Source organism: Macaca thibetana, chromosome 12, assembly GCF_024542745.1.
Source record: "Macaca thibetana thibetana isolate TM-01 chromosome 12, ASM2454274v1, whole genome shotgun sequence".
Lineage (NCBI taxonomy): Eukaryota > Metazoa > Chordata > Mammalia > Primates > Cercopithecidae > Macaca > Macaca thibetana.
Window position 1 is genome coordinate 85,097,654 of NC_065589.1, and position 25,947 is coordinate 85,123,600.

At 41.6% G+C, this 25,947-nt stretch overlaps 1 protein-coding gene across 3 annotated transcripts in view; it reads left to right on the plus strand.

The window, feature by feature from the left end:
• Positions 1–18,547: 18,547 nt before the first annotated feature.
• Positions 18,548–25,947, plus strand: part of ACVR1 (activin A receptor type 1) — a 141,002-nt gene continuing 133,602 nt past the window's right edge. The window contains exon 1 of one of the 3 annotated variants that reach the window (XM_050751748.1): positions 18,548–19,123. The gene's annotated coding sequence lies outside the window, so the exon portion shown is untranslated. The other 2 variants (XM_050751750.1, XM_050751751.1) reach the window with 2 other exon arrangements.

Sequence of the window (25,947 nt, forward strand, 5' to 3'; positions counted from 1 at the left end):
TTAAAAAGCAACTATATCAAGGCAGTGGTTCTTACATTCTTTGTTTGTGGAAAGCTTTACTGTATGGTATGGGCCTCTGGTTCTCAGGGTTGGATTAATCACAATCCTTGGGTCATGGCATATGCTATCATTGTTGGTTTAGCAGGGGCTTGGAATCCTTAATGGATAGCAGCCTTCTTTGAGAATCTGATGAAAGTTATGGGTTACCCTGGAAAAATGTATATTCCCATATACAGACAAACTTACATAGAATTTCTGGGTTTTCAGGACCATTTGGAGTGCATCTGTGAGCTTCTGGAAGTTTCAGGTGCATTCAAGGTTGTGTCCACTTGCTTCTTTGCTTTCTTAAGCTCACAGGCCAGCCAGCAGCTGAGACTTTAAGTCACACCTACTACATTTCTGCAAGGAACAGCATCTTCCCTCACTGCAGGCACCACCCAGCCTGCTGCCTAGGATCATGTAGATGGTACAGAAAATATCCACCCCCAACCCACCTCCCCACTTTCGCCTTTTCAAAAACAGAGATACTACAAAAATGTCAGTAGCCAGGACCAGTTGCTGTGTTTGCCCAGTTCACCTCCTCATCCACTGAGATCTGTTCCTCCTCACTCCAACAGCTTGCGCCTCTGAGCACTGCTATTTCTTTCACTTGTCCAGAGACAGGCACCTACCCCAAGCCAGACCAATCAGCACCTTTCCATTTTCCACATCAGAACTTGGAAAGAGAGGTACATGACATGAAACTCAGTGGGAGTGCTTGTTTGTTAATTCTGCAGAGAAGAGCACTAGGTACAGACAGGGGGTTCTATACATGCTTCTGATGATATTGATTCCTTCAGCATGTCTTTGGAGCTGAAAAATTTTTAAGTAATCACTTCCATAACTCCCACCACGATAGTGCGCACTGTTCTTCAAGTACTCAGTTATTTATGAGAAGGTTGGTAATAATATTAATCAGAAAGATCATGGTAATGCCTGGCATCTACTGGACCCAGGCACTGTGCCACCTCCACTGCATGCTATATGCACGCCTTCTCGCTCATGAGGCAGGTAATATTATCTACTCCACTTTACAGAAAAGGACTCTGAGGTTATGGTGTCAGAAAGTGCTAGAACCAGATGGGCACGGTGGCACGTGCCTGTAGTCCCAGCTACTCACAAGGCTGAGGTGGGTGGCCTGGCTGAGCCTAGGAATTCAAGCTTTGCTTGGGAAACACGGTGAGACTCCATCTCTAAATAATAATAATAATTTTATATATATATAAAGAAAGGTGCTAGAACTAGTATACAGAACCAGGACTGCCTCGCTCCAGACTCTACAACTTTTTCTTCTTTTCAATTTTTGAATAGGTAATTCGTTCACATAGTCTTTCTTTTTCTGTTCAAAATAGTGAAACATCTTGCCCTGTCCTTTCCTTCCTTCTCGTTGTTCAAAGCCCCATCTACTTCTGAGAATTTGTGTCCAATTATACTACCCAACATAGACGTGTATCTCTTTTTTTATTTAAATGATAGCATATGGTAGCATACGATCTATTTTGCTGAACCTTGCAGGATTTTTTTTCCTACTTACTGCTAATTGAGGAGCTCAGTTCTTATCGATACATTGAAAACATCTTTATTATTATTATTATTTTTAAAAAGCGGCTTCATAGTGTTCCATTTTAAGAATGTTTCATAATTTACTGACTCAATATCCTATTGATAGGCAGGTTGTTTTCAATCTTTTGCTTTTATATATAGTGCTGCAAAGAAAACCTCCTACATCTGTCATTTTAGAATTGGGTGAGTATATGTGTAGGAAATATTCCTAGAATGAAATTCCAAGGTCAAAGTGTATGTGAATTTATAATTTTGAAAGAGAATGTCAAATGTCTTCCATGGACCTTGTATCAACTTCCACTTTGACCACAATGTACAAGAGTAACTTGTAGTATTCTTGATGATTTCAAGGTCTTCTTCTCCTCTCACATTTAAAAGTTTCGTCCTCTCTAGAATGTCTTAAATTGCTTTTCTAAAAAGAAAAACGAAGAGCTGGGCATGGTGGCTTGTGCCTGTAATCCCAGTTACTTGGGAGGCTGAGATGAGAGGATCACTTGAGGCCAGGAGTTAAGACCAACCTGGGCAACACAGCAATACCCTTCTCCAACTGTCTCTATAAAAAACTCTAGCCGGGCGCGGTGGCTCACGCCTGTAATCCCAGCACTTTGGGAGGCTGAGGCGGGTGGATCACCTGAGGTCGGAAGTTCGAGATCGGCCTGACCAACATGGGAAACCCCGTCTCTACTAAAAATACAAAATTAGCTGGGCCTGGTGGCACATGCCTATAATCCCAGCTACTAGGGAGGCTGAGGCAGGAGAATTGCTTGAACCTGGGAGGCGGAGGTTGCGGTGAGCCGAGATGGTGCCATTGCACTCCAGCCTGGGCAACAAGAGTGAAACTCCGCCTCAAAAAAAAAAAAAACAAAACAACAACAACAACAAAAAAAAACAACTCTAAAAAATAACAACAGAAAACCAAAAGTCTTACAACCAGTTTCTCCCCTGGCTCCATCCGGCACGCACATACATACAGAACTTTTTTCTCTTGTACATTTTTACCTACTTTGCTTAGAGCTCCCCCAACTTTGAAAGGAAGCTATGAGGATAAATGGTTTAAGGGCTTGGGATTCTTTCAGCAAGTCAGTCTTGCTTAACCACTCAACGAGCCGATGCTGCATCTCCAAGCCATTTACCACGAAGTCTTTCCAAGGGGGTCTCTGATACCATTTCCATGTTCTCCATCGCCAACCCTCCCTCCATCAGCTCACTGTCAGGCATCTCCACCGCAAAACCCCTGCCTCCAGCGTTCCTGATAGTTTGTACCAACTCCATCTTTGGGGCCCTGCCACTCCACTTAGTATTCTCATTCTTTGGGAGGTTAATGACTTTGTGGAAATCTGAAACAGCCCCTCCTCAGGAAGTGGTAAAAGTCTCTTAGAATAACAGAAACAAGTCTTGAAAGAGCTCTTGAGTTCATCTGCATTTTAGGCCAATTAAAATCCCTAAAGAAACAATGATATGCATAAAAACTCAAGATTATATAATTGGCAGTGGCCAAAATCTCATAAATTTATATAGATTTTGTCCTTTACAAACAATGAAAACATATCTAAAGGGGGAACACAAGCATTCCCCACTCTCTCTCTCTTCTTCACAAATTAATGACCCTTTCCCTCCTTTAAGTCATTTTAGATATCAATTATTTAGCCAAGAAGAACCAGAAGCAGTATCTTCTTTGTAGTAATGAGGCTTTGTCTTCACAGGAACTCAAGTTCAGTTCAGAAACTTTCAAACATGGTTTTAAAGGCTTTTGTGAGTCAACTGTTAGTGAATCACACAAAGGGGGCCTTTATTAATAAACATATTCTGTTCATTATAGAGAAATGAAAGCCTCAGAATAATTCGCCAAATGTTTAAAGAGAAAACAAAAACAATGTGGTAAACATATCAGGCCTTGATGAGCTGTCTAGGTAATTGGTTGTTTCTGTGCACCTGGTTCCAAAGACAATATTTAATGTGTAATCTGTTTCATTTGCTTGGGGAAGTAAGTGTAACTCTACCCCCTGGATCACATCTGCATTAAAATGAGGGGAGGCAGAGTCTTGTTTCAGCGAGTGGAAATTTATGCACATGAGTTGTCTTTTACATGGAGACAGCAATTATACCCCTAGAAATGCAGTCTGTGGGAGAAAATGACATATTCAATACCGGGGAACAAAAGCCTAATGCTAAGAGGACATTAACAAGGTTGGGAACCCCCTCCCAACAATTAACATGATCATTTACAAACTCTGCAATCTATAAAATTATTTTTAAAACATGTTTTTCAAAACAATGTGGTTTTTCTCCTTCTTTCTCAAAGAAATAAAAAGATTCAGCAGCAACCATACAGAATCTATTAGCTATTCCACAACAGCAAATAACATTTTGAAATCTCTTAAGATATATCTGGGGATTGAAACAAACACACACCAGGGAGTGACAGGTGATCCCTGGTTTAACAGCCTTATAACGACTGTGGCCAATAATTTTTCATTTTTACGTAAGAAAGTTATGGTGTTTGAAAGCAACAATTAGAATTCTAGAATACAGACTTAAAAAAAAATAGAGCATATGCAAATAAAAGTTGTTTGTTAAAAGTGTTTTTTTAAAAAATAATTTGTTGGTTGATTTTCTTAAAGTCCAGAAGGGCAAAACTGGAACCATTTAAATGAATTTAAGTTTGTGCTTCTCCCTGTCTTCTCTGGAGACTTTAAGAAATGGATGAGGAAGGATTTGCTCTCTCTCCTCAATGCCTCTGTGTCCTTTCCACTTTTGTGCTTCCTGGACACACAGAAAGGCTTTATTTCACACACCGTACTTTATTTCATGTACTAATTGTATCACCAACAGAAAACTATGTGCCCTGCTTAACTAAGATAGAATACAGTAAGTCAATGAAAACTCCCATTTGTTTTTGAATTTTTCTAAGTTGATAATGCTTAATCTTAAGTTTTGGTGCATACTCTTTAATTAGTCCTGCTACAAAATCTGAGTGACAGCACTAATACTTTTTATTGATTTACTCTGAGATTATTTATTTGGGTTCTTGGAAAACTTAAGGTTTTCTATCAATTTTGGCATATTTTCAGAAAGTAACATTGAAAGAGTAACTTCAATGGGTCAGGCTTTGGGGAAAAGCAAGCTGCAAATTCTAAATCCCGACTACCTTTTGGAAAATACTAGGAATTGTAAATGTAAACAAATATGGAAGAAGGAGTGTTTAAAATGTTTTTAATATATTCTGAACCACCATAGCACTAAAATCGTAGATATTGTAAAATTATGGCATGGCAATATGATATATTATAGAAAACAGCATGATAGAATGGAATTAGAAAACCTGAATTCTACTCTGCATTGGGTAACTACCTCTTTTGGAGGAATTAATTCAAATTTTAAGCCTCCATTTCTTCAGCAATTGAAAAAAAAAAGTAAAATGGAGGTGGAGTCCACTGACCTGGTTTCATCAAGTCAGTAGCATTGCCATCATGATCATCATCAACAACAACACTAAATATGGGTAGGGTTAGGGGAATAGGGAGGACTAACTGATCTCAAAGTTAAAAGAGACCTAAAAGGCCAAACAGATAAATGCAGTAAGTGGTCACTATCTGGATTCTGATTTGACAAAAGACTTTTCTGAGAAACTTCAGGCTATTAGAATCTGAACTGGGGATTAGAGGATATCAAAGAATCATTAATTTTGTTAGATGTGATAATAGCATTATGGTTGTGTAAGAAAATGTCCATATGCTTGTTTATTTATTTATTTATTACTTATTAAGATACTGTCTCACTCTGTCGCCCAGGCTGGAGTGCAGTGGCCCTATCTCGGCTCACTGCAACCTTCATCTCCCAGGTATAAGTGATTCTGATGCCTCAGTCTCCCAAGTAGCAGGGACTACAGGCGTGCACCACCACACTCAGCTAATTTTTTGTATTTTTAGTAGAGATGGGGTTTCACTATGTTGGCCACGCTGGTCTTGAACTCCTGGTCTCAAGGGATCTGCCCATCTTGGTCTCCCAAAGTTCTGTGATTACAGGTGTGAGCCATGGCGCCCAGGTGTCCATATGTTTTAGACATGCTTAGTGAAAGATGTCAGGATGCAATCACATGATGGCTAAACTTTACATCAAAATACTTTCAAAAAAAAAAAAAAAAGAGAAAGTGGGAAATAGACAAATCAAGTAAATCAAGTCTGGCTTGATATTGATTGTTGTTCAACCTGGTGATAGACATATGGCATTCATTACACTATTTTTCCTCTTTTTGCTTATGTTTGAAACTTCATTAAACAGAAACCCTAATATCATCAAATTCTCAAAAAGAATTGAGGGCTGTATTAAATTAGTTCAAAATTCTCTTCAAAATAGAAAATTCCATCATTCTACTTCAAAGACTGAGTAGTGATAATTGTAAACATCTAAAGCAATTTTTGTTTTATTTTCAAGATCAAATAGTATCTAAGTAAAACTGTGTTATGATTATGAAATTTCACTGGTGCCTAATATCTATCTAACTGAGAATCAAGTGGAAGTAGAAAATTCATTGCAGAAAAACTTCTGATGAACACTTGATTTGTCAACAAATCCACACTTGATTTGCCAACAGGGAACTTCTGACCTTTAGCAGCGACAGAGTAAGCTTTTCCAATTGAAAGCTCATCTCAGCTCTACGAGAGGCTGTGTGGAACATGTTCATCCAGATCAATAAATTGCCTTTTTCTTCTCCTTTATCACCAAATAGATTATGTGGCCATTTTCTATCTAGGAATAACCACTGGCACCAACATTTTTTTTCCTTCTTGTATGCGTATTTCTTTTCCATTTCCAAGTCCTTTCCATTATGAAGAGATTAAAATGTTTTCACAATTCACATTTTGAAACTCTAAATTCTTAGATGTGATCAGTAACATCTTTAGTTGTTAAAGAGTGGGACGTTTATTTCCTTCATTCCAAATTGGATTTCTGTGTTAGAAACTGGAGGATTTGGTAACCTTTTGTACTCTGTGGTAGAGCACTAGGAGGAACTGAGTCATAGTCAAACTTCAGACTGTTCATTGGTTTAAAAATTCATGTTCGTCAAAGAGAAAAGTAAAGCAAGATTTGGTGCATTTTATACTCTGGTACTATTTGACTCGGTGTTGATGTTAACCTTGATAGGGATAGATGAATTTGGTTGAACACAATTTTTCTGGTTACTTAGGAAAATCAAACATTACTTAATGCAGTTTTTATATTATTGATAGTATATACAATATTATTTTGGAAGCTTTAGAATAAAATTGGCAAACAACCATTTTATCAAAATAAAACAAACTTTTCAGACTGTTCCCTCCCTCATCACTGGTGACTCCTTCAGTATAATAGAAATGGAAAGAGTTCCCAAGAGAAAGGCAGCCAGCCCCACTGCAAAGATGGGAAAATTAATAAGTGGGAACTAAGTTAATCTTTAAAAGTTGTTTGCAGATTAGAATTTCTACCTAGTCAGTCCTCAGCAGGAAAAAACCTCAAACCGCTTTATACTATTTTCAACAAAAATAATACTAAAGTGCTAATGGAACACTATGCAAAGGGCCTTAATGAAAAAGAAAATTAGAAAAATAAACAGCTAACATATATTTATGAACAAGGTACAATCTCATTAGCAATCAAATATTCAGATTGAAGAAACTAACTCTTAAAATTTCCAAACTGGCAATGATAATAGAATGTGTGGTGACAAAGATAATGTGGTAAGATGGACAAACCACTGCAGAGAGTTCTTATTACTGGACAATTGGAAATATGATCTGGAGTCCTATTTTTAAGAATCTATCCTGCTAGGCACGGTGGCTCACACCTGTAATCCCAGCACTTTGGGAGGCCGAGGCGGGTAGATCACTTGAGGTCAGGATTTCAAGACCAACCTGGCCAACATGGTGAAACCCCGTCTCTACTAAAAATACAAAATTAGCCAGGCAAGACAGTCCGCACCTGTAATCCCAGTTACTTGGGAGGCTGAGGCAGAAGAATCACTTGAACCTGGGAAGCAGAAGTTGCAGTGAGCCAAGATCGTGCCACTGCACTCCAGCCTGGGCGACAGAGCAAGACTCTGTCTCAAAAAAAAAAAAAAAAAAAAAAAGAATCTATCCTAAGGAAACAACGAGATTCCCCATCACCATCATACTCTCATAGACTATCTAATGATCTGGGACAATGCTCACAACAAAACTCGAGGAGTCACAGAAAACCATGTGTATTTATATTTATATATAACATGTGAATAATGAAAAAAGCAAGATAAATTTATCTAAAATATCGTATCTACTTACATTGGACAGTAAAATCAGTTTTACCTGCATTGAAATACTTTTCTCTCTCTCTCTCTCTCTTTTTTTTTTTTTGAGACAGGGTCCCACTCTGTTGCTCAGACTGGTGTCTAGTGGCACAATTTTGGCTCACTGCAGCCTTGAACTCTTGGGCTCAAGCAATCCTCCTGCCTCAGTCTCTCAGCCTCCTGCATAGCTGAGACTACAGGTATGTGCCACCATACCTGGCTAATTTTCTTTTTCTTTTTTCGAAGATACAGGGGTCTCACTATATTGCCCAGGCTGGTCTTGAACTCCTGACCTGAAACAGTCCTCCCTCTTCAGTCTCCCAAAGTGTTGGGATTACAGGAACGAGCCTCTGTGCACAGCCTATGTTTATTTTTTATAGTATATGTTGCATTATTTTAACTTTATTTCTAACATGTTTATTTTTATTATAAAGCAACAATTATTGCATAACTTTTAGGAAATACAACATATGAATAAAAAGTATATGACTACTCAATATATCCATGTAACAAAATTGCACTTGTACCCATTAAATTTATACAAATAAAAAATTAAATTGTGGAAAGATGTATAAATATGATGAGAAACTGCTAATGGCTGCAGGAATTCTTTTTGGGGTAATGAAAATGTTTCAAAATTGATTGCAGTGATGGTTGCACAACTATTTGATACGTGAAAAACCATTGTACACTTTTAAATGGGCGAATTGTATGGTATGTATATTATATCTCAATAAAGTTGCTGTCAAAACCCAAAAAAGAGGCTGAGAATGGTGGCTCACATCTGTAATCCCAGCACTTTGGGAGGTTGAGGCGGTCTGATCACTTGAGGTCAAGAGTTTGAGACCAGCCTGGCCAACATGGTGAAACCCCATCTCTACCAAAAATAATAATAAAAAATATTAGCCGGGCATTGTGGTGCATGCCTATAATCCCAGCTACTCATGAGGCTAAGGCAGGAGAATTGCCTGAACCCAGGAAGTGAAGGTTGCAGTGAGCTAAGATCGTGCCACTGCATTCCAGCCTGGGCACAAGGGTGAGACTCTGTCAAAAAAGAAAAATGCCCAGAAAAGTATAAGAGTATAAGATCATCAGCACTGCCATCATCCCAAGATTACCAGTGTCAGTATCTTGGTAAATAGCCCTTCAAGCTCATTTGTACGCATCATATATGGTTGTTTAAAGAACAAAAATTAAATCTTACCAGGCATACCATTTAAGAAGTATTTTTAGCCCAGGCACAGTGGCTCATGCCTGTGATCCCAGGGCTTTGGGAGGCTGAATTGAGAGGATAACTTGAGGTTAGGGGTTCGCACCTACAGTGAGCTATGATAGCGCCACTGCACTCCAGTCTGGGCTACAGAGTGAGATTCTGTCTCTAAAACAACAAAAAAGTATTTTTTATTACAACATGTATAACTTCATAATCACAGAAGAACTAAGTTCTAGTTCCAGCCTTGCCGTAACCTGCTATGGAACCTGAAGAGTCACATTGATTTTCAGGGACAAACTTTTTCTGCGTAAAAGGCAGGCTGGGACTAAATGAGATCTTCTGTCCCTTCCAAGTCTAGAGTTCTGTGCTTCCTTGAGGGAGGTGGCACTATAACAACAGTACACGCTTGGATGTAACAACTGTGTTGAAATAATGAAGACTGTTTATCAATAGAGAACTACTAATCTTCAAGATAAACCTTTAGGTTAATTTTAAAAAAGAAAACAAAGGATAGAAGAGTGTGGATAGCATACCATCTGCGTTAAGATAAAAGAGAATACCTGTATACTTTCATATGTCTAGAACATCTCTTTAAGGATACATAGAAGCTGGCATTATTGAGAGGGAAATGAGTAGTTGGGAAACAATGGTGGTTCTGGAATTTATTTTTCACTATACAATATATCCTTTTGTGGGTTCCATGGTGTAATAGTTAGCACTCTGGACTCTGAATCCAATATATCCTTTTTTACTTGTACATTTTCGTTTCTTTTTTCCTTTTGGAGAAAGGGTCTCACTCTGTTGCCCAGGTTGGAGTGCAGTGACACAATCTTCGCTCACTGCAGCCTTGACCTCCAGGGCTCAAGTGATCCTCCCATCTCAGCCTCCCGAGTAGCTGGGACTACAGGCTGGTACCACCGTACCCATCTAATTTTTGTATTTTTTGTAGATATGGGGTTTTGCCATGTTGCCCAAGCCCTGAGCTCAAGCAAATCCTCCTGCCTCAGCTTCCCAAAGTGCTGGAATTACAGGCATCTGCCACTGCCCTGGCATACTTGCATTTTTTCTTTCTTTCTTTCTTTCTTTTTTTTTTGAGACACAGTCTTGCTCTATCGCCCAGGCTGGAGTGCAATGCTACGATCTTGGCTCACTGCAAACTCCACCTCCTAGGTTCAAACAATTCTCCTGCCTCAGCCTCCTAAGTAGCTGGGATTACAGGTGCCCACCACCATGACCAGCTAATTTTTTTGTGTTTTTAGTAGAGATGGGGTTTCGCCATGTTGGCCAGGCTGTTCTTGAACGCCTGACTTCAGGTGATCCACTCAACCCGACCTCCCTAACTGCTGGGATTACAAGTGTGAGCCACCATGCCCAGCCTTTCTTTTTTTAAACAGTAAAATAATTATTAGGAAAAAACATGATTAATAGAGACATACGATGTACTGGGTATAGTGATAAGTGATGTAAAGCAAATTTGTCACTCACTTCCTTGCTTAAACCCGTTTTTTTTTTTTTTTTTTTGAGATGGAGTTTTGCTCTTGCTGCCCAGGCTGGAGTGCAATTGTGTGATTTCAGCTCACCACAACCTCCGCCTTCTGGATTCAGGCAATCCTCCCGCCTCAGCCTCCCAAGTAGCTAGGATTACAGGCATGAGCCACCACGCCCGACTGTATTTTTAGTAGAGATGGGGTTTCTCCATGTTGGTCAGGCTGGTCTTGAACTACCGACCTCAGGTGATTCGCCCGCTTCAGCCTCCCAAAGTGCTGGAATTACAGGTGTTAGCCACCGCACCCGACCCACTTAAATCCTTTTAATCACTTCCCTTGATGGTGACTTGTGAGACCTGCATAATTGGCCAGGCTACCTCATCCTCCTCCATAGCCATTTCACCACATGCTCACTTCACTCTAGTAACACTGGTCTTCTGTAATTTTCTAGAAATTTTAAGCTTTTCTTCCTCAGAAATATCAAATGCAGTATCAGCAACTTCAAACAATTAACTTCCTAGGAATTCCAACTTAACTTGAGGAATTTCAAAATGCAGAGACCTCCAAGGTGCAACCCACCCCTCACTCTACACCTGAGGAAAAACTAGGCTCTGAAATCTGAAGTTACTTGCCTAGGATCACACACCTAGTTCTCCACTACATATATGTAATTAACCTTAGCAGTTGCTCTCTGGAGTTTCACCGAACAAAAGTAGGTTAATAAAAAAAAGGAAGCCTTTGGATTTTAGATATTGGTAGAATGGGGCTACATCAGGACTTAGAAAGTTAATCTGATTTCTTATCCATGAAAATGTCTTCATGATGCCATTGCTCAGAACACCCATCAGGAAAAAGAATGCTTCCTAAAACTGAAAAGCCACTGTAGTGCTGGATTCTACTAAGAGCCACACAGTTATATTTGAAAGACATTGTTTAATTTCAGGAAGAAATTAATTTGATCTTCCCGCCATGGGACTAGCTTTTAAAATCCACATCTCAACAATGTAGCTAAATTAACGTCATTAAGTAAATTAGAAACTCAAGGAGCTTCAGAATGTGAGCAAGACCATGGACAGTCCTGATGGGCATCTATCCCTTGAGGCTACAAGGAGGCTGTCACAAAGAACCTGAGATGCAGGCAAAAGAGGCAAGTCAAAGCTCTATGAGTTCTCTGAAAAAATTTCTTCTGAAAGAGATGGACCTACTACCAGAGAACAAAAATGTCAAATTTGAATTCCATTCACAACACTGCACCTCCCACTTCACAAATAAAAATCCATATGCATTCCTTACCAGTTAGGTCTTGTCCCATGATTGTCAGACCCTTTAAAAATATGTGCATTGCTATTTTTATAATGTTTATTATTTCTGCTTATAAAAGTAGTATGTTATAGAAAAATTGGAACACATAGATGTGTAAAGAAGAAAATAAGTCAGTCATAATTCATGTAAGTATTGCACATCCTGGAATATTTCCTTCTAGTCTTTTTTCTTTGTGTATACATGTGATGGAGGAATGTGCTTATAAGGGTTATGGAATTGGAATATTACCTTTGTCTTTGATTTTTTTTCAACTTAGGCTTTATTGTTGGAATTTCAGAAGTTATTAGATAGTAATTATTCTTTTACATAAATTTTTGTGCAATAATAATTATTTTCATGGCATAAGTTTCTGAAATGGGATTAAAATGTCCAAGGGTATACATCTTTTAAAGTATTTGATACATATCACCTAATTATCTTCCAGAAATTGTTTTCCAGTTTACACGCTCCATAGCAACTATGTCCTTTATAAAGTCAATTTCGCCAATAGAGAATATATTGGGCCGGGCGCGGTGGCTCAAGCCTGTAATCCCAGCACTTTGGGAGGCCAAGGCGGGTGGATCACGAGGTCAGGAAATCGAGACCATCCCTGGCTAACATGGTGAAACCCCGTCTCTACTAAAAATACAAAAAACTAGCCGGGCGTGGTGGCGGGCGCCTGTAGTCCCAGCTACTCGGAGGCTGAGGCAGGAGAATGGCGTGAACCCGGGAGGCGGAGCTTGCAGTGAGCCGAGATCGCGCCACTGCACTCCAGCCTGGGCGACACAGCGAGACTCCGTCTCAAAAAAAAAAAAAAAAGGGAATATATTTAATTGCTGACAAATTGTGTGAAATAATTATATTAAATATTTTATCTCAGTTTTATTTGTATTATCTTTTCTTAGAATTTTAGAAAGGGTAAACTTTTTTCCTAAATCTCCTATGTAATAATTTAAATTTTCCTTGTCTAGTCATACTATTTGCTTAATGCTCTATTAGATGGTACATTTTATTTGAAATTTTTTATAATTAAAGATTTTAACCCTTTGAGCATGTGTTGAAAATACAAAGAAAAGGCCAGGCACGGTGGCTTATGCCTGTAATCCCAGTACTTTGGGAGGCCGAGGTGGGTGGATCACCAGGCCAGGAGATCTAGACCATCCTGGCTAACACAGTGAAACCCCGTATCTACTAAACACACAAAAAATGAGCCGGGCATGGTGGCAGGCACCTGTAGTCCTAGCTACTTGGGAGGCTGAGGCAAGAGAATGGTGTGAACCTGGGAGGTGGAGCTTGCAGTGAGCCGAGATCATGCCACTGCATTCCAACCTGGGTGACAGAGCGACTCCATCTCAAAAAAAAAAAAAAAAAAATATCTTCTTTTGTTTGATTTTTCTTAAACATTTTTAGGGAACATTTTGGACAAAAATCAGAATGTTAGGGAAATTTTTTCCTGTAGTCAAGCAAATAAACCTTTATTTCTTCCATTACTTTTATTTAGAAAGTTCTTTTCCCATCTAAAGATAAATATTTACCTACATTTGCTTTAATTTTATGATTAAATATATGTGTATATATTTAACTTTTTATTCCTTTTGGAAATATTTTCAGAAATGGCTTGAGGGGAGGCACTAACAGAATTTTTTTTCCAAGTGCCTCAATACCATTTAATAAATAATTGGCATAATTTTGTAATGCCTCTTATATCACACTGTTGGCCCATAGTCACACAGTGGTTTGTATGTAGTCTGCCATGCCAGAAGTGACTGCGTTGACCTCCCATTTCAACTATAGGCAGCTTGAGGACTCTGTGAATAACTCTCATAGTTCCCTGAATATGGTAGGTGGCCAGTGAACTCTTATATGAAATGCACAATTAATGAGTCATTGATACACCTGGGAAAGTTTAACTTGGAAGATAAACAAATGTCTGTCCTGACTGGTTTAAATGTTTACCTTTTGAGAAAAAGGGTGCCAAGCCAGACAGGACTTTTAGTAATCCTTTCCGCTTATGATTTTCTCTTCCACCCCCTACTATTTTGATCGAGTTGCTTAGATCTTTAGAATATACTATTGGTTTCTTAGGGCCTCAGGATTAGGCCCTTTCAGATCTCAAGGCCTTTTAATTCATTATTCTCTAAGAACAGTTATGATGCATCTGGGCTAGTATTTCTCACACTTGAGTGATATACATGGCTTTAAAATGTATGTACCTTTTTTTTTTTTTTTAAATGACCATGAACCTTCAGTAATGCCTTATTTTTATTAAAACATCATTTAAATAAGGTGGATGTCCTTTTAGGCACATAGCAAAAAAGGCAATGGGGTCATAGTTGCATGGTAGACACTCATATGATCCACAATATACACAATATGAATTTCTTTAATATATTGTTGCGAAAACATTGTGATTGATGCAAAAGCACAAATTTCAAGAATTCATAGAGAACCTGGAGACCTCCCTAGGAGTATATGTCATTATTCTAGTCTAACAAAATAGAAATTGGAAAATTATTTTAACCATATACCACATTCAACCCTCAACCTTCGCCATTTTTCTAGGTTGTGTGGATGCCTACCTGTATAAACTCATCTGCATATATTGTAACCACTATACAACTATGAAACTGAAACTAAATATAAACAAAACTATATAAAACCTGTGCTTCAAATAACCTTATTTAATAAGACAGATGATATTGTTTGCTGAATAAAAATCTGTTCACATCACAAACATGGTACTATTGTCTTCTATAAGGAGGGATTTTTTTTTTTCGTTCTACATGCCCATTACTTAGTGAACAGACTTATCTGGATTTGTTTGTTCCTTCCTTCCACTATTAATCTTTATTTTTCTTCAAGAAACATTTATTAAGTTGAACAGCACATCAATCCATCAGGATTTTTATGAATTATCACCAGCTCTCAAATATCCCACCAATATTCTGAAGAATCTGCTTCTGGAAGTTGACAATTAAACTGATTTTTATGTTACAGATTTTAAGAAAACGTGTTTTTTTTTTTTTTTTTTTTTTTTTTTTTTGGGACAGAGTCTCACTCTGTCACCCAGGTTTGAGTGCAGTGGCCCCATTTTGGCTCACTGCAACCTCCGCCTCCTGGGTTCAAGTGATTCTCCTGCCTCAGCCTCCCGAGTAGCTGGGATTACAGGCACGTGCCACCAAGCTTGGCTAAGTTTTGTATTTTCAGTAGAGACAGGGTTTCACCATGTTGGCCAGGCTGGTCTTGAACTCCTGATCTCAAGTGATCCACCCGCCTCAGCCTCCCAAAGTGCTGGGATTACAGGCGTGAGCCACTGCACCCAGCTAAGAAAACATGTTTTTATCCCATTATGAAATAAAACCTCTCTCTGAAACCAAAAAGAAATGGTTCCAAGATGAAAGAAAAGTACTCAGTGAGGTTAAATATGTTAAATAAAATAATTAAAAAAATTATGACTTATATACTTATTGTATCACAATCTGAGTACAAAGAGGATGTGGTTATTGTTTGTAAATCTAAAAGCTTAACACACTGTAACAGAGAAGCTGTCTGCAAAATTTTATAAAATAAATTCCCCCAATTTTATAGAAAAATATCATACGGGACTCTTATGTTGCTCAAGACCCTGTTTCTTAATAGTTTTTGAAAGCTGTTGATTTTTAGAAATGAACATGTTGATCTGGGCGTAAAGGAGGAGGATATGCAGAAAACAGAAGAGATGCCAATTCACAATGCAGCAGGCAATTAATTAGCAAGAGTCGTGCTCCTTGAAACATATGATTGAGGAGATCTGAAAATCTTAGAATAACAGAAGATGTATTTCCTCCAAGTAACTTTACTAGTGTGATTTTCCACCAGAGTTCAATCAGTGAATTAGATCTTAGAGTACGGTTGCGGGTCTCAACAGGAGGTAGTTTGGCACCCCCTCCCAGGAGATATTTGGCACTGTCTGGAGACATTTTTGGTTGTCACAACTGTGACGGGAGGGTGTTCTGGCAGTTAGTGAGTAGAGGTCAAGGATGCTGCCAAACATCTTACAATGCACAGGACAGCATTCACAACAATTACCCAGCCAAAAATGTCAATAGTGCTAAGGTTGAGAAACCCCGGATTAAGGTGTCCAAGCCAAAGGGCTGTATCTTTGTGTGCACAGGGCTTGTGTGGAAGGCTGTATCCTGATGGAGGAGTGGAGGAGCCTTTTGCCTCTTGCTTTATACACACACACACACACACACACACACACTCTTTATGTTAAAAGGCCACAAGTACTGTTACAGGACCCCAACACTTACCCAAAGGTAGCTGCTGGATCAGGGTTTCTGCACTGAAGTCCCATCTGTGGTTGCCAGGTATATGTTATAGGGCAGGGGTCCCAATCCAGACCCCAAGAGAGGGTTCTTGGATCTCACGCAAGAAAGAATTCAGGGCGAGTCCGCAGTGTAAAGTAAAAGCCAGTTTATTAAGAAAGTAAAGTGGTGAAAGGACACCTACTCCATAGACAAAGAAGGATGTTGCCGAAAGTAAGAGGAGGAACGATTCCATGCTAGGTACATCGCTTGTATATACCGGGAGATGTGCTCTGCTATAAGAGTTTGTAATAAATAAATTAATTACTATATTTTGCAAGAATCAATATTACTTTTAAAGCAAAATTAGGAATACCTTTGTTCTCCAGATATCGGGATATCTGGACACTCCCAAGTCTGGGTTTGTTTAGTAAACATTATTAATTTGTTCCCTTAGCTGTAAAGGTCTAGAGGCTAGGAAAGCCTGACTTTCTGAGAATGTAGTCCAGCCAGTCTCAGCCTCATTTTCCCAGCCCTCATTCAAAATGGAGTTTCTCTGGTTCGAATGCCTCTGACAGTACCATCCAGAATTCTCCCAGTCTCCTGGCACACAAGTTAGTCACAGGAGGTTGAGTTAGAGGGTTTTTCACTGAGCCAGCCACACAATAAGACCACTATTGAAAGAACTGCTTAAGGAGCAAATAATAGGAACTGTTCAAAGCATAACGGGATTCATTAATTCATTTACCTACTCAGCAAAATTTTATTGAACACCCACATGAACCCTTCTGCTAGGCATTGTGATACATGATGAATACAACCAGACCTGGTCCCTGCCCTCTTGCAGCTTACAACCTAGGAGGGAACTCTAAAGGTTACCAAGAAGGGGCTAGTTTGTACAATGAGGACTCCGTGAATGTACATGATTGAGCTTCACAAGCTTTCACGTTTGTAATCTCATTTGAACTGTACAACCACCTCACAAGACAACCTTTATTCCCTTCTTAGGTTAAAAATGTGCCCCAGGTCAAAACAGTTTGTAAGTGGCAGAGCTGACACTTCAGCCAAGTGACAATGAGGGCCCTGTTATATCATTCTATAGAGCAGGGACACATATAGGTGCTCTTGCCTTGATTGGTACTGAACTTGCCTCTCCTGATCCTCTCCAATCATACAGGTACAAAGCCCTCCTCTTTATGAAGAAAATGCCCCCACCTACTCCATCCTTTTGCTTACAGCTGGGGATTCTAGTTTTTTCACGTATATATGCCTTGTGTTTCTAATTAGATCGTAAACTCCCAACCTGCTGGGACCAGATCTTCCATTTCCTTTGCAACCTTTTGCAGTACTGCAGTCACCCAATAAATGCCCTCTGCATGAATGAACCTGTAGAGATAAAAATACTTTATGGCATTCCCATTTATAGGTTTCATGTTTTTATTTTGCTTTGTGATAGGGCTGTACATTATAAGCTTCTAGAGGGCAGAGAAAATGGCTTAGTGCTTTCCTTTACACTCAGCAGGAACCATGCAAAATTTGATCCTTGCTTGCCTTTTTGACGCTCTGGGTAATATTAGCACACTGGGGCGTTTTTGTGTATCTAAGGACCGAGGTTATCGGCCTCTCTGCAGCGGAGAATGTTCCTGCCTTTCCACTGTAAGCTCCCATGGCGCCTAGGACAGGGCTAGATCACTGCAGAAGCCCCTCCATGCTTATTTCTGTTACTAAGGAAGCCAACGGCGAACACGGCAAGCTCTTGCATAACCCTAGACCTTGCGAGGAAATGAGCAAAGTGGAAGGGGATTTGAAGGCAGGTCAGAGATGGCCTGGATGAGAATGCTAAGGCTTCTCTCTGAGAATCCAGCCCAAGTCTGACATGCAGGGCTCGAGTAGGTGGCCGCCCGCAGTCCCTGGGCCCGGGATGCCCGCCCGTCCGCCCGCCTGCCCCGCGTGCCCTCGGGAGCTGTCCAGACGGCCCCGCCCGCGCCTACCTGGGCACTCACCCGTGCCGCGCGGCCTCTTCTCCTCCCACCCCGGCCACGGGAGCCCAGCTCGGGCCTGCCCCGCCGCCTCCGAGGAGCCCCGCTGGCGGCGCGCTTGTAGCTTCCATCCGGCGGGCCGAGCGACCCGCCAGACAGCGCCCGGCGCGCCGGGGGCGGCGCGGTCAAGCTCGGCAGGGCTCGGCGGGCTCGCCCTCGGCCGGGCGCCTGCAGGGGGCGCGGGGACGGCCCCGCCCCGCCGCCTCCTCTCTCCCCTCCCGGCTCCCTGGATCCGCGCCGGGAGGAAATGATGTGTTGCTGCCTGGTTAATCACAGCTCCAGACACTCATTGGCCGAGCGCTCCGCAGCCACTTCCTCCTCCTCCTCCTCCCGCTCCTCCCGCTCCGGCTCCTGCTCTTTGCAGCCGCCGCCGCCGCCGCAGCCTCCCCCTCGGCGCTGGGGGAACTTTTCTACTCTCTGTGACGGTCTCCCCCACCGCCCCCGGGGGCAAGTCTCGCTGGTCCGCCCGCCCCGCCCCGCCCGCGACCGTGCTCCCAGCCCGAGCCTCTGCGCCTCGGGAAGTTTATTCCGCCCGCCCTCCTCCCCTTCCTCCTCCTCTTCACCCCGCCTCCCCGCCCTCCCCCGGCTCTTTCCCCCGGGTGGCTGCCGCTGCCGCCGCTGCCGCTGCCAGCCTGCTCCTCGGCCAGCCGTGCCGGCCCCAGGGCTGGGAAGCCCCCGGCCCCACGCACCGCTCCGCTGCAGCCGCCGCAGCCGCCGCTGCTCTGGGCCGGCCCTCGGTCCCCGGCTGCCGGCCCCGCAGAGTTCCGGGCTCCCTCGCCGGCTGCACCGCCCCGCCCCGCCCCGCGCCGCCCCGCGCCGCGCCGACCTGCAGCGCCCGGCTGCCTTGCACTCCGCCTCCCCCGGCTCAGCCCCCGGCCGCGGCGGGACCCGAGGTGAGCGCAGGTCGCCTGCCGCGCCTGCTGGAGCCGGGAGGACCGAGGGAGGAGGTAGCCTAGCGGGAGAAGAGGCAGGGATCGGGGGTGGCAGGGTGGGCGTCTGCGGTGCCTCCCCCTCGCTTTCATTCCTTTCTCCCCCAAGCTTGATCCCCACTCCGTGGGGGAAGCAGCCGCGGAACAAAACTGTCTTGCTTTGGGCCTGAACTGCTGGTGGGATATGGGGGGGGGAGGGCAGAGGCGTGGAGCGGGGGTCTCAGGCTTGCATTGGGGTGTGTGTGCGTGCGTGTGTGCGTGTGTGTGTGTTGTGAACTCCTTCAGGGTGTGCGACTCTGACTTTTAAATCGATCTGGCCGCGGGGCCACGGGGCTCACCTTCCTAGCAGAGCTTGGTAGAGAGTAAGGAGATAGATAGGCGAATTTCCCCCACCCTCAAAATATCCATCTCTTCCAAGAGGAATTTTCTGCTGGAGAGACAGCCAATAAACTCTGCTCAACTCCCTCCCTCCCTCGGTTCTTCCTAGCTGCAGTTTCAAAAAGCTTCAAAGCCAGGAATGTGGGATTCATCTTCCGATCCCCAGAAGGCAAATGTGGTTACAGATGTTGCACGGTACTTTGCCAAGTTTAAAACCCTTCCTTCAACACTGTAACCAAAACAGTGAGGCTAGAACCTCGGGCGCCCTAAGAAGAGATGTGGGCCTCTGGGGCCGCTGGATTCAGTAACTTCCGTCGGGTTCTAGACTGGCTCGGCTCTGTCCAGTTTGTGCCAGATAGTCTCCCACCCCCTCCCCACCCCTCCTTTCCCCTGGAGATTTGAACGCCGCTTGCATGGAAGAGAAGCTACTTAGAGAAGAAAACGTTCCACTTAGTAACATAAGAAAAGTCTTGATTAAAAAGTTGTCATGAATTTGACTTTTGGGGAGAGGCAGCAAGGTAACACAATGGACTTGTCAATTTTATTGGGCTTTTCTTTCTTTTTTGAGGGATGTATGATAAGAGTTAGGTGATGGGCAAAGGGGCCGTTCCATACGTGCTTTTACATATTTTTGAAAAGAGGCCCATGAATTGAGACATAACCCAGTGGTTTTAAAGAATCCTGTCCCAGAGATGCAGATTGCTCTGACAGCCCAAGGGAAGGCGGTGGCAAAAAATAGACACCACCTCCCTTTTCCCCAAAAAAATTCTTCCTGGAAAGGTGGTGTTAAGAAATTTCAGAGATGGGCTGATCCAAGTGGCGGGCCTTAAATGGAAACACTATAGTATGTCCTGGCACTTGTCTCTGGAGGTGGGTTGCTGGCCAGGGGCCCAGGCTTGGGCAGCCAGCAGACACTAGACTTGTGCTGACCTCAGACATCGGCCTCTCCATGCAGCTTTATAGTGTGCAGACTGCTTAAGTTTGGAATATGGGCCTCATCCATTTCACTGATGGGGACATAGGGGTCAGAAGGTTATCTTATGCCTGGATGGGACTTCGATCACTTATTTTATGATTCATTTGTTTTTATTTTCTGTCTTGGGATTTTAAAAAATGCGATTCTTTTGAAGCTGAAATGTAGGCCTGAAGTTGATGTAACTGGATGTTGGAAAATAGCACTTCTACTATTACCCCTTATGCGGGTACTCACAGGTGGTGAATGATGTATAGATAAATTTCGGATAAGTGACAAAGACTAAGGATTGCGATGATTATAGATTGGGTTCATGCCCTCCCTTTCCAGCTGTGTTGTTGAGTTTTACTTGAAATGGAGAGGGTGATTTTAAATAAAACCTGAGTTAGATAGTAGTCTTAGAACTTTTGTACCTTGGAAGAGAGTGATCATTTGAATCCAAGCAAGTTTGTTGTTATCTGTGAGGAATTTAAAGGAATATTAAGGATTCAGAGTAAAGATGCCATATTCAGGAATGTAATATATTAATTTCAGAAGTGAGGAATTTAATTTGATTAATAGAATTGTAATGAATTTTTTTCAAAGTAGTGATTTGCCAGATTTTCTTCATGTGTCCAAGAAAGGTATAACAGAGATTGAGTCAGGATATAGTGGTTATGCCTCTGTCTTGCCCTAGATTGTTCTGAACTAGTCCCGTGATGGTCATGGTAGGCTTCTAGGTAATTCTCAGGCTTGGATTGAGTAGTCCAGTCTTCTGAGGGAGAGGGGCAGGACAGAAATGGATCTGAAAAATGATCCTGCTCTTCAAGGTCATGAGGTGAAGATGGAATCAGTGCTGGGACTGGGAGCTGTCATCTGTGGCTTGTTCTGCTCTTGGATCCCTGCATCTTGATTTATTTTTATGTGAAGAGATCTCATGCCCAACTCAGTAGGAATTCTGGAGAAGCAAACCACTGATGGTGGCAAAACTCTTTGATATGTTTGGGTGGCTTTAATGACAGGATAGTTTAGGGGTGCTGGATATGTGCTAGGCACTGGGCTTTACAGGTGCTTTTTCATGACATTTCCACAAATACCATATGTCTTATTGTTACTTTACCTTTCTACAATAAGAAATTGAAGCTTGGCAAATTTCGGTGGTAGAATGGGGATTTGAACCAGAGGTCTGCAGGACTTCAGAACTCATGTTCTTGGCCACTTTTGCCAGTGATTGTCAAACTTCATTCACTCACATACTGTCTTCCTGAGTTTACCATGGCTGAGTCCCACTTACTCTATTAATATTTTTCTTTAAAGCAACGATTCACTTAAAGAAAAGAACCTAAAGACATCATTTTTTTAAAAGAGGAAATTGTGTATTACTACCGTATTTGGAAAGCCAACTCACTTGTTAGGAATAGGAGGTAGTCATAAATATGTGTTTGTACTTGCACTGAAATCCCAACTTCAGAATAAAGATTATGTGGAGTGTGCGTATGGTGCAGGGACCTGGAATAAAAATGGAGGAGGTAGGTAGATGATACAGTATTGGTGATGTTCTGGTTTTTGGATTGGGTGATGGGTTCATAGGTGATGATTTTATTTTTAGACTTTATAACCTACATACACGATACATTTTTTTGTAAAATGATAAAGAAAATTAAGCACATAACTATTAACATAATGATTATTTAGGGAATATTTTACTGCACTATGCTGACTATAGATTTAGCTTGGTGCCTTGTATGCAGTAGGTACACAAGAACTATTGGCTGATTGACAAGACCCCAGGAAATAATTGTAAAGCAAGCTCATTGTTTGTTATATTTGAATAAGGTTGAGGTATATACCCCTCCTCCCCTATTTTCTCCTGCTTCTACTCTCCTTTCCAGTATTGCAACTAAATAGCGTGGGCTGCAGTGAGGTTTCACCTGGCTGTAGTTATGGGAGACACAGCCTGGGCTGAAGCTAGCACTTTTCAGCATCACCTTGTCTTATATATCTAGCACTTGGGATGGGGCAAAGAATGCTGTCGTGAAGTGTTAAGACACTTTCCTTTTTACCCAGTAGTAAGGTGTGACCATTCAGAGCTGGAAGCAGTATTTAAGTTAAAGCAGGGCCTGGATGAAATGTTAGCAACATTAAACTGGTGAGGCTGGGAAATAAAGCCATCAGAAATTTTAATTGGAATCCGCAGAATCTCCTGTTTTATTTTCCCAAGCAAGCACTGGGCACTGTGGCTTTATTCCTGGAAATGAGGATTTGGAATTGGGTTTCCTGGTACAAAATGCCTTCTTTGATCTTTTGGAGTGAAAACTTTGTGTTTCTTTCTGTGGCCAATTCCAGTTCTCAGAAGAACCAAATGGAAGATTTACCTCCTCATTTTTAGCAGTTGGCCATGGAGTGTTCTTGCTTGCCATGTTAAGTTTAAGAATCAGAAGTTCTAAACTAGGATTTGTCTGTTGGAAGGACATTCAAATGAAAGACTGCTTTCGAAAGAGCCTCATCAATTTGGTGTGGTTGGCACATCACAGCCTTTGGTTCAGATGGGAGGTAGTTTTGCTTGAACTCACACTCTCAAAATTAACTAATAAGAGATTCGGCAGCTTCCTTTTCTGAGTTAACACACATACACCCTCTGCCCCTAATATTCAAACTGACCGCATATGCGAATACTATTCCTGTGCTCTTCTAGGCAGTTCTGGAAATGTGAGATTGTTTATATGTATAAGGGCTCTTATGTGATCCGTCAGCTTTGTTTTCCAGAGCCAATGCTCTTCAGTTGTTTGATTTTTGGGTTTCACTCTCTGACCAACATTCCACTTTGCCCATTAGAGTTGCTTCATTGTTGACTCTGGGTATTTGGCCTTTATTTCTGTGACTGGGAAAGTAACTTTAAATTTCAGTCTTCCTAAATTTTGTGGAGGCTTGTGCAGTAGGTGAAGGTTGTTTTGAAGAGGGGGGATCCCTGTGAGACTACTTTTAGCATAAGTATCCTGAGGGATCGCCCAAGGTCAGTTCTCATTCATCTTGAGGCCAAACCCTGGCTGTTCTGGTCTCTCCATTGCCCCCCACTCCCCTCCTTTTTGGGGGACCCAGATTCTTCAAGGCTCAGAGTAATCTTACTAAGGAAGACTGCTTTCTGGATATTGCCGTTTTGCCTTTCGACAGTCTCCTAGGTTTTATCATCCCCATTTCTTATTATGGGACGTGATTGATCTCTCTGAGGGCAAAGACTTCAAGTTGTTCATTCCTCCATTGATTCTTTCTGCACAAGTCATTGCCCTTCACCAATTTAAAACCTTTCAAATTCTCTCCCTGGGCTCCTTGAGGCAAGGGACTGTTTTATTCATCTTTTGTGTAACTTTTGCACCTAACACAATGCTTGGCCTAGACCACACGGTCAATAAATCTTTTTGAATTGCCGAGAGAATGAAGGGATGATTGCATATTAAGGGAGCAAAGGGACCCAGTCCTCTAGGGAATCAGGGAAATCGGGGACAAGATGATACTAGTCACTGTGGTCCGTAAGGATGAGTTTGGAAAGTGGGAATGAAAGACATTCTATGTAGAAGGAACTGCTTTTGATACCTCTTCTTAGTGCTTAATGTTATAACCTGTGCTTAGTCAATTCCACAGACATTTATTGTGTTCTTTTCAGCATATGTTTCTTTCTTTGTTTTTATATTTAAGGGTGATGCTTCCATTTTTGGGAAGAATATCTCACTAATTTTTTATATCCTACAGAGCAGGGAATCCTTTATTATTTATAGTTAGGACCCAAACACTCAGTGAATCAATTACTTTACTCGGACTTTTTCCTGTTGCGTATGTTTCCAAACAGTTGACAGTGAAAATATAGTGGTGGGCAATGCTTGTGTGAGAGGTGGAAGAATGTAGGTGACCTCTTTGGAAAATGGATGGAATCCAAAGTAAACTCCTCTTCTGAGAGATTTTAAGGGCTGAAATCAGTGGACATACCACAAGTAACTTTTCATCTTCAATACTTGATGGCTGTGTGTTTTTGCTTATCTATGAAAGCCAAGATTGGCTATTAATATCACCATGCCATTGAAAAGCAAGGTTGCTCTGGTTTGGGGGATTCCTTTTTAGCCAGTTATAGAAGAATATTGATAGGCCCTCCAAAAATATAACCTTGAACTTTAGAAATGTACAGAGGGGAGAATGAAGGTGGGGTGATTGTGGACAAAGTTGGACGTTAGAAGTGGGATGATACTTGGGAGTTTGGAAAGTGGGTACTGAGGAAAATATGCAGTAAGAAGAACTTGAGCATTCTGGAATAGAAAGGATGAGTTGAGGTGATGTTTTAAACCAAGTTCCGAAACTTCCACTATTGCAGCTATTGATGAGTGTTGACTACGCTTGGAGTGAAAGTAAGATGTGCTTGATTTACTCTCTGTAAGTAGTGAGTTAATGTGTATAAGCAAACATGACCGTAAAGGCTGGAGCTTAGGGAGGAATATCCCTTGTCCTGATGTCAGGGACTTACACAAGATAGAAATATACGTATGAGTGAAAGTGTAGGTAGTTATCTAGAGTGACACCTTTCTTTTCACGATAAGGGACACATGTGCCCAATGCTATTTTTCATACAGTTTTCATATGCTTATCTTGAACTTGAAGAACCCGAGTTGTTGTGAACAATAAGTGGCAAGAACAAATATCTTATGAGGATGGCCTAGTAAAAAACAAAAGCTCGGTCAGCAGAGCTTACTTTATATAAACATAAATGTTCTATTTCAGTATTTTTATTTTTTTTAATTTTTTTAATTTTTTTTATTTTTATTTTTTTTTGAGATGGAGTCTTGCTCTGTCGCCCAGGCTGGAGTGCAGTGGCCGGATCTCAGCTCACTGCAAGCTCCGTCTCCCGGGTTCAGGCCATTCTCCTGCCTCAGCCTCCCGAGTAGCTGGGACTACAGGCGCGCGCCACCTCGCCCGGCTAATTTTTTGTATTTTTTAGTAGAGACAGGGTTTCACCGTGTCAGCCAGGATGGTCTCGATCTCCTGACCTCGTGATCCGCCCGTCTCGGCCTCCCAAAGCGCTGGGATTACAGGCTTGAGCCACCGCGCCCGGCCTATTTCAGTATTTTTAAAACATTTTAACACTCAGCAGTACATTTTATATCATGACCTGGTGCACACACAAACATACATGCATGTGCACGGGTGTTAAAAATAAAGCCGAATTACAAGTTCTACAAAAAATATTATAATGCTTTTTAATTAATATTCAATTTTTATTTTAAAAATTCTAGTCTTTATATATTAAACTGATTTTACAACTTGCTAATGGGTCCTAATAAGCAGTCAGAAAAAAACTATTCTAAGTATTGTGGAAAGTAGCCTTAATTTGTTTATTGAATAGTTGCTAGTCTGGATGAGACTTTTGTTTTTCTTTTTGTGTGGATTTCTGTCATTTTACAGAAAGTTCATACCC